This window comes from Sarcophilus harrisii, chromosome 5 (genome assembly GCF_902635505.1).
Source record: "Sarcophilus harrisii chromosome 5, mSarHar1.11, whole genome shotgun sequence".
NCBI lineage: Eukaryota > Metazoa > Chordata > Mammalia > Dasyuromorphia > Dasyuridae > Sarcophilus > Sarcophilus harrisii.
The window spans coordinates 220,577,031-220,586,756 of NC_045430.1; the positions used below are offsets into that span (position 1 = coordinate 220,577,031).

The following is a 9,726-nucleotide window of genomic DNA, read 5'->3' on the forward strand; positions in this document are numbered from 1 at the left end:
CATGAAGTCCCATGACCCCTAGGAAAAAGACAGCATTGCTGGTCATTGGTCAGTGGATACTTCCTTTTCCATCTATCCAATGAACCTTTTCCTCTTTCATCCATCCCCTCTTTCTGGGCTGGGGTTCCATACCATGCTGGGCTGCTCCCTTAACGTGCTGGGACCTCTCCTTGCATTTCTGATAGAATCCTTGCATTCTGTTTGCATCTGGAGAGCCTCCTAGTAACATTTGAATCAAAGAATCACACACAGATTTCTCATTTTTTTTTTTTTGTTTTTTGTTTTTTTTGCCTCAGGATTACATTTTTTCTTCCACAACCTGAGAAATGTGGTTCAGTGGATAAAAGAATTGTATTTTAATTAGATTGCTTGGTTTCATGGGAAGAGTGGGGTTGAGGGAGGGAAGGGAAAACACGGGGATCACAAAGTTTGACAAAAATGAATGTTGACTTCTCTACATGTATTTGGAAAAATACTCATTTCAAGATTTAAAAAAATAAAATTTTAAATATATGAAATTTTTCCAATGTAAACTCTTTTTTCCTCTTACTCTCATTTATCTCCCTCCCCTTTTATCTCAGTCTTTTTCCTCTTTGTCTTCCTTTACTCACCTAAATTGGTTTTGCTACATGCTCCCTTGGCCTTTTTTCCCTATTCTGCTCACCCTCTCTCTGCCCTCCCCTCTCAGAATCAGCACTCAGTAGGTCGTTTCCAGTCTTTTACTGGGGCTACTGATGTGTCTTGTTCAATTCCAATTGTAGTTCTCACTTATATGAATTGTTTTTTGTTTCTTCTGAAATTTTTCCTTTGATATATGGGTTTCTAAATTTAGCACTAACATTCTGATGTTTTCCACATTGGATTTCGTTGAGATGATATTGGGGGATTTTTTCCTATTGTGACATTTTACCCTCATGTCCTATCATTCCAGGACAGTATTCACCAATTATTTCTTGCATTATTGTGTTCAGGTTCTTTTTTTGGTCAAAATGTTTAGGTAGTCCAGTTCTTCAATTTTCTATTCCTAATCTGTTCTCCAGATCTGTCTTTTAAGTTATGTTTCACAATGTTCAGTTTGTTTTCAATATTTACAATCTTTATCGTAATTTCTTTGTTGTTCATTTCTACGACTTCCTGTTAAGTCCAGACTAGCTCGCTGGAGGCGTCAGGATCAGCCAGAGTCAGGATAAGTAAAAGTCCTTGGTCTTCAGGAGGAGAAGTGAAAGAAGCAGGCAAACTGCCACAGGCTCACCCAAAGATGTAACCTCGATTGTCTGAGTCCAAAGGAACCAACTTCTCTTCTTCTCATCCTGCTGCAAGGTGAGTCTCTGGCCTCTGTTTCTCTGCCCTCTAAGCCTTGGATACGATTATCTTAACACCAAACATTCATCCAGCATCAACCTAGGCTAGACCATCAAAATAGTCAGTGCTCCTTGGAAGAGGACGGCCAAAGTGTCCCTGGCCCTGCCATCTAATTTTCAGACATCCTAGAGAGTTCTCTCTGAACCTTTCTTCGACTGGGCCCAGGGAGAAGGTCCTCCACTCCAAGAAGTCATGCAAGTTAGTGCCATCAAAATATTCAATGCTCCTCGGAAGGACATGAAAGTATCCCCATTTATGCCAACTGAGTCCAAGACATCTCCCAAAGTTGTTTCTGAACACTTTAATTGGCCCCAGGGAAAAAAATGCTCCACCCCAAGAAGCCAGCCCAGTCAGTGTTCCTTGGAAAAGGATGGTCAAAGAATCCCTGGCCCTGCCATCTGACTCCAAAATAACCTGGAGAGTTTTCTCTGAACCTTCTTTCAATTGGGCTCAGGGAGAAGGTCCTCCACGCCAAGAAGCCATCCAAATTAGTCCCATCAAAATAGGAGTTGCTCCTTGGAAGACCACCAAAATATCCCTAGTCCTGCCATCTGAGTCCAACACATCCCCCAAATTGGTTTCCAAACACCACTTCGCCCCAGGGAGAAGATGCTCTACCACAAAACACATACCGTTAGTGCCATGAAAGTAGTCAGTGCTCCTCAGAGGAATACCAAAATATCCCCAGTTCTGCCAACTGAGTCTAAGACATCCACCACAGTTGTTTCTGAACACTCCTCTAATCTGCCCCAGGGAGAAGATCCTCTACCCCAAGAATGCATCCATATTAAAATACCATCAAAGTACTCAAGAGTTCCTTGGAAGAGGAGGGCCACCAAAGTACCCCCAGCCCTCCCCACTGACTCCAAGACATCCTCGAGAGCTCTCTCTAAACCTTCTTTTAACTGGGATCAGGGAGAACATCCTCCACCCCAAGAAGGCATGCAAGTTAGGGCCATCAAAGTACTCAGTGCTCCTCAGAACAACAACACAAAAATATCCCCAGTCCTGACAAGTGAGTCCAAGACATCCCCGAAAGTTGTTTCCCAACACACTAATTGGCCTCAGGTAGAAAGTCCTCCAGCTCAAGAAGCCCCATGCTGTACTGCCAAAGCCAGTAGTCCCTGGAAGAAGACCAGAAAATTCCAGCTAGCCTTGGCTCCCCAGTCAAAACCTTCTCCTACAACAGTCCACAAGCACTCCTCCCAAAAGCCTAAGGAAAAAGGTTGGGGACAACAGGGTTCATTTTGATCCATTTTTAAAAATTTCCGCTCTGGAGGGGTCTAGGAAAGTGTTCGAGTTCTCCCAATTTCCCCCACAAATGGAACAAATTTGTAACTTAGAATTTAGACATACAAATCAGACTCGGGGTATCACAGGGGGTCCTTCACACACAACCCAAAGGGTTGTGAAAAAAGCCATTGGACTGGAGATGAATCTCTCTAAAATGGCAACACCTCCAGGCTAAATCCACAGAAACAAGTGGGGCCCCTTGGCTAAGCTGGGAGTGGCCGGAGCCTCACAGGAACCACAGGGATTTTCATCTATCTCCCAGACTCTCTTGTCAAGTTGAGGTCTGAGTCCTGGAGGCCTGAGTGAAGCTGGGCTGACTAGGATGGCAGCCAGGTCCAGCTGTGTCACTTGGACATAGCACTGAGGATTGGCCCTGGCCAGGATCCAACCCTGGGTGGGTTCAGAGGCAGTAGACCCGGGACCCTGCTGCCTGCTGATACTTGCAAGCAAGGGCAGTTCTTGCCTTGGGGTTCTTGGTCAGAGTCTTTGGGTTTCCTGGTCAGAGGGCAACTCTGAATGGAAGCTTGAGGAACTCCCCCACACATCACTTAAAAGAGCTCAATAATCATTCCTCGTTTTAAAAAACACACCTGCAAGGAAGAACCCCACCATTGAAATAGATTATCAGAATAGGGAACACAAGAGTTCATCTTCAGACACTTATGGAAAAAAAGCTTTTACCTTAAAGAGTCATGTGCAGTGGCTGCAAAAGCAAAGGAAATGTGTAGAACTCAAAGAAGAATTTAAAATCAAAAGAAATTGAGAAAAATGTAACCAAAAAAAAATGCTTCCAAGAAAAATGAAAATCAAAAGAAAAAAAAGTAAACCAACTTGCAAAGGAGGAAAGGAGTCTCAAGATGAAAATAATTCTTTGAAAAATGAAGAGTGGCAATGGGAAGCTGTAAAGGGCTGAAACTCTGAAAAAATTGTACTTGAATGAGGCAACCAAGCAGTAAAGGGTAATAATTCAAAATGAGACTATGACTATTAGCATAGGAGCCTCAGAAGCCAAACTCCTCACTGAGGATGGGGCCACAATGGTTTTTCCTTCCGATTTTGGCCTTGCAGGAATGCTCTCTTCCTGGACCTCGAGGTCCCACACCTACACATTTTTCCTCTCTGATAAGGGTGCAGTACATTGAGGGGAATCTCGAAATAGCAGTGCTTTTGCCTTCTGGAAGAGGCTCTTCCACTGCTCCTGGACCGAGTCTGTGAATGAAGAAGGGACCATATGATCAATGGGGAAGGAATCATGAAAGAGACTGTGTGCGGGAAAGATAGCAGCAGCACAGGGATTATGATCTACCAAGAGTGATACCTGGCCTTTGGAGGACAACTGGACCCTTGTCAACATCTTCTTGCATGTGTTCTCCTTCTTTGCATTCTTGGAGGAATGCACAAGAGACAATTTCCTTACTTCCAATGTTTGTGGTAACTTCAATTATTTGTACAGAGGTGTTTGGATGGAGTCATCCCCTTAGTCTGAAAGCTCCTCCAGGAGAGAACTTGGTTTGGGCCTGTCTTTGTATCCCCCCAGGCTTGCTATAGAGCTTGGCCCATGGTAGATAATTAATCAATGTTTATTGACTATGTCCTTCACTGATTCTTCCCCCTTTTTCACTCTTCTAAACTATGCACTGTGGTTTCTCACATTCTCTCATTCAGTTGAGTTTTCCTAATTGAAATGCAAAGTTATTCTTCTAACATCCAAAGGCCAAAAGTGAATGAATATTTTTGCTTTTTATTTAATTGATGATATTTTACAAAACTTAGAGTAAAAAAAATATTTTTACATTTGTTTTTAAGATTTTAGCTTTCTAGGTTCTTTCCCTGATTTCCACCCACAATTAAGAAACCACATTAAAAATGATGAAAAACATTTCCATAAAAGTTGTAAATAAAAACAGAGATCTCCCACCTTAATGAAAAATAAAAACCTCAAGAAAAATTAAGTTAAAAGTAGAGGCATAAAGAGGGAAATAAGAGAATGCTTTGATGTCCCATATCCTCTTCCCTTTTCTGAAATTCTTTTTTCTGTCACTCAGGTTCGCGGGCTCAGTCATCTACAACTCTTCCCTTTGCTTAGATCAAATACCATCCATGGCATCTTTTCATTCCTTACTCAACATTGTTTTCCCCACTGGTGTTCTTTTCTTCACTCCCTAACAATCATTTCACCCTGTCCTCCTCTCTCCTATACTCTTCTGATAGCCTCATTGTTCCTTTAGGATTGTGCCTTCTGACATTTTCTCTAATCTACATTTAATCTGTATTTCTCTGCCATATTTTGGTTTATATACTTTTGGTCCTCACTATTAGAATGAATTTTTGGGGGTATCTTCCTCATTTAATATAGTGACTGACATAAGAATTACTACTTGTTTGTTGATTGATTCTCACCGTGGGTAGATTCCCGATTTCTTTTCCCCATGGTATCGTCCAAGTATTTCCTGAGAGAAAAGGTTAACAAATTAATAGTCAGGTTTGGTTCCAATAACTACCCCATCTTCCCAGCTATAGGAGCAGCAAGCAGCCCAAGAAGGCCCTAATAGTTCAGTGGGGAGAGCCCAGCTATTGCCTTTTTCATCCTCTATTTGGTTTTTATAGTAGAACAGCCTCAACACTATTGATAAAATCATTTTTAATCCATTTGATCCATTTTTAGCCATTTCTAAAGGTCCCTTTCCCTGTTTGCTCCTTTTTTCATCCCTTCTTTGCTCTTTTCTCATTATTAAAAGTAATCCAAAGGCAGCAACTGACAATTTGCTTTGTATGTTAATAGAAGAAAAAGAGAATGGAACCTTGTAGGCAAAGAGTCAGTATAAAGAAAAATGTATCAAGTTCATTAGTTTCCTGTGAGGGGTACTTTGTGTCAGGTTGTTCACAGCACAAAATTTCTGAGAACAATTCCAATTTTCTTTGATTTTATAACATCTTATGGACTTGTTGGGTTTACAGTCCATGGGCTCGCATCTCTGCTTCTGTTTTCCTTGAAGAAGCACAAAGTACTAAGTATAGTGTAGACCAGAAGGGTCAGAAATAGAGCCTTGAAAGTCCTAACTTACACTTCTACTCTGGAAAAACTTTTCTTAATCCTTTCAGTGGCTTGAAGCACACCAGCTCTCTGGGAAGAAATGACAGATTGGCTACCCAAGTACAAAACAAAGGGATTTTCCACACCTACATTGGATATCTACAGGTACAATGAACAACCTTGTCTACCCCCACCTCCCCTTCAAAAAAAAAAAAAAATGGAACATATACATTGTGAAGAGTTCAAAGAATTTTTTTTTTTATGAATTTAAAATATTGTTTGGAGAAAGGGGGAATAGGCTCCAGGAGTTGTCAGAAGGTAAATTGTTAGAAAGCCCTTAAGAACTTTGATGCTGCTGGGCCCAATCTCCTCTAATGCTAAGGGGATCCAAAAGTCTCTAATGGTTCAGTTTGATCTCCCAAAGGATGGAATTGTTTGAATAGTATAAACAATGAGGACCTGGACCCAGTCTCAGGGTCACATCATGGGCAGAGAGAATGAGAGGAAACACCTCTCTTCTGTCCTTTGCAGTGTCCTCAACAGCATTTCCCAAGATACAAACTTATTTGATTCTTCTATCCACTCTGTGAGGAAATGGAGGCAAACAGGGGAAATGGTTTGCTTCAGGGACTCTCAACTCTCTCTGAGACTGAATTTGAAACTCAAGTCATCCTGACTCCCAGGTCTATGTTTTGCTTATATTCAAGAACAGAGCAGCCTCTTCAGGACAACAACAAAATGTCATTTTCTTTGTAGGTGAGTCTAAGATAATTTGTGTTATCTGCTAAGAGTCTACAGAAGAGGCTTCTCTCTTATTCGCTTATATTGAGGACACTGAGGACAGAGGAACAAGCAGCTTGTCCATTGCCTATAGCTGGCACAAGGGAAGGACTCTCCGATTGATCTCTAGAACACCCCACAAAATTACACACCTCCCCCCAAAATACAACTTCCTCATTCCTTCTCCTATACGTATTCAGCTTTCCTATCCCCTTAAGAGTCTGTATCATGGAGCCTCTTACCTGTAAGAGATTCTGGAAGACGAGAAAACAAGGCAACCCCTTATCTGATGAAATACCAGGTTGTGGAATGAACACACACAAACACACACACACACAAACACATACTCTCACACACAGTCTGTCTCTTTCCCTCTCTGTCTCTCCCTCTCTCTGCCTTTTCTTCCTTGCCCTCTCTGTCTCTATCACCAACTCTTTATCCTTCATTCTTGTTTTTCTAATTTTTTTCATTTCATCATCTCAAACAGTGGGGTTCTTTAAAATTTTTCCCTTTCTCAAATTATCTTTTTCTCAAAATCTCCATCTTTTTCATTAACTATTTTTATTCCTTTTCTTTTTTTCTTATTCTTTTACTTCTCTTGTCTTTTCCACAAACCCTCTCTTTACCCTTCCGCTTTCTATTCCCTTTATCTCCTATTTTTACTGATTTTTTTTTCAATCTTATTTATAATACAATAACCTTCTTTTATCTTATTTTTCTACCCACTTTTTTTTCTTAATTTTTCCTTTCCTATTCTATTCCGTTTTCCACTCCCCTTAAATTTTTTCCCTATTTTTTATCCCCTTTTCCCCCATTTCCTTTCCCCCCCCCTTTTTCCTTTCCTTTTTATCTTCCCTATATTTTTTCTTCCTTCTTTTTTTTTTTTCTTTCCTTTTTTTTCTTTCTTCTTTCCTTTTCTCTTTCTCCAGGACAGTTTTGGTTTTTCCTGGTTTTATCCGGTAGGTTTTGCATTAGGTAATCCAGGAAAATTTTTTGTTAATAGTTTTTTACCCCACTGAGTTGGTTTCAAAATGGAATTTGTCCTTTATAATTTATTGAACCAGTCATCTGCCTTAATTGGGTTTCTTAAATAGTTTTCTCATCTTCCACTTTAGGGTACTTCCCAAATTTAAATTTTTCATATTCCTTTTAAAATTTTTTCTTTGAGTAAATTTTAAGGAAAAATATTAATTTTGTTGGTTATAAATAAAAATTTGATAGTTTCTTTTCAAAATTTTTTTATTAGTTTTCAATTCTTTTTTTCCGGTTAATCCCAGGCTATTTGGTTTATAACTTATCATTTTTATTCGGGAATGTTATTTTTCTCTTTGGTTGCTAATTTTTTCCCAAGTTTTTTTTCCAAATGTGAAATCCCCAATCCCTTTGGTCTTTGGGTTTCAAAATAGATTGTTACAGGGCCCAGAACTAATATTTCCTGTCCCTGTCTTACTTGCCTCAAATGGTTTGGTCCTTGCTTTTAAAGTGTTTCCGGCTAACAGCTAGGCTCCTTCATTTGTTTTTTTGATTAGTTCCCTTGTTCTTTATTTTTGGTTTTCTTCCGATTTTTTGGGTTAATTTTTTCTAGGTCTTAAAATATTTCTTTTTTTGGTATTTAAATTAAAATTTTGATGACTTTCATTTTTATTATATTAATTGCCTATAAAAAATATTGATATTTTTTAAGTTTTGTAGATTTTCAGGTTTCCAAAGTTCCCTCTTTATTTCTGGGAAAGTGTTTTGTTTTTGCTCATATATTCCTTTAATCTCTTTTATTCTAGGTCCCAAGCACATGGGCTAAATAATATAACCTTTAATATAATGTTAGGGAAAAATCCCCCATTTCTGTCAATTGGGTGTTGTATTTAAAATGGCGATTTTTGGGTGGAGGCAGAAAAGGAAGAGTAAATATTGCCTGGTTTTTATCTGGTCTAGGTATTGGCTTCTTCCTAAAGCTTTTATACTACCCCATTTCTTTGTTTTTTCCATGTTTTTTCAGAAATAAGTTATGTTTTTAACCAAATTTGATGGCATTTAAAATGGGTTTCCCTTTTTTTTCCTTAAAAGATTCCTAAATTTTTATCTTTGCAAATTCTATTAAATTTTCTCTTTTTCTCCTTGCTCTTTGTTAAATAATAAAATTGATACTTAGTTTAAATATCCGTTTTTTGCAAAAAAATGGATTAAAATTGTTAATTCTCAGGGAATAAATCAATTTTGCAAAAAAGTGAAATTTGGTTTCTCATTCCTCTCTATCTTTCCTTTAATCTTTTTCATCTCTTTATGGTAAAGGCAATTTGCTAATCAAATTGAATAGTAATGGGCAATTTGGCTTCTTTCACCCCTGTCTTATTAAGGGGTTCCGGTTTGATCCCTCATATGATGGTTACTGATGGTTTTAGATAGATGCTATTGACTATTTTAAGGAAGAGTCCACTTATTCCTGTACTCTCTAGTGTTTTTAATAGGAATGCTGGTCATTTCTTACAGAATAGTATGCCATAGCATTCATATACCATAATTTTTTAAGGCATTAATAATTTATGGGCATCCACTCATGTCCCAGTTTCTATTGGATTTTTATCAAATGCTTTTTTTCTTAAGATAATCATATGGTTTTTGTTAATTTGGTTATTGATGTCAAGGATACTAATAGTTTTCTTTTTTTATTAAACCTTTTATTAAAAAGAAATATGCATGGGTAATTTTTTCAGCATTGGCCCTTGCAAAACCTTCTATTCCAACTTTTCCCCTCCCTCCCCCTACTCCCTCCCCTAGATGGCAGATGGACCAATACATGTTAAATATGTAAATGTATGTGTTAAATACAATCTATGTATACATATATACACAGTTATTTTGCTGCACAAGAAAAATCAGACTTAGAAATAAGGTAAAATTAACCTGAGAAGGAAATAAAAAATGCAATTAGACAAAAAAAGAGGGAGTAGAAATGCTGTTGTGTTCATACTCATTTTCCAAAGTTCTTTCACGAAGTATTGCTGGTTCTCTTCGTGATTGAAAAAATGGAACTGATTGGGTTCATCTCATTGTTGAAGAGAGCCACGTCTATCAGAATTGATCATCATACAGTATGGTTCTTGAACTATATAATGATCTCCTGGTCCTGCTCATTTCACTCAGCATCAGTTCATGTAAGTCTCTCCAGGCCTTTCTAAAATCATGCTGCTAGTCATTTCTTACAGAACAATAATATTCCATAACATTTAAATACCACAATTTATTCAGCCATTCTCCAA

The 9,726-nt window shown here is 38.5% G+C and overlaps 1 long non-coding RNA gene across 1 annotated transcript; it reads right to left on the reverse strand.

Annotated features, from left to right (window-relative positions):
* Positions 1-886: 886 nt before the first annotated feature.
* LOC116419448 lies at positions 887-6,905 on the reverse strand. The gene is made up of 3 exons (XR_004229761.1): positions 6,712-6,905; positions 5,056-5,105; positions 887-3,864 (listed from the first exon to the last, which is right to left on the reverse strand). It is a non-coding gene; the product is annotated as an uncharacterized LOC116419448 (long non-coding RNA).
* Positions 6,906-9,726: the final 2,821 nt, after the last annotated feature.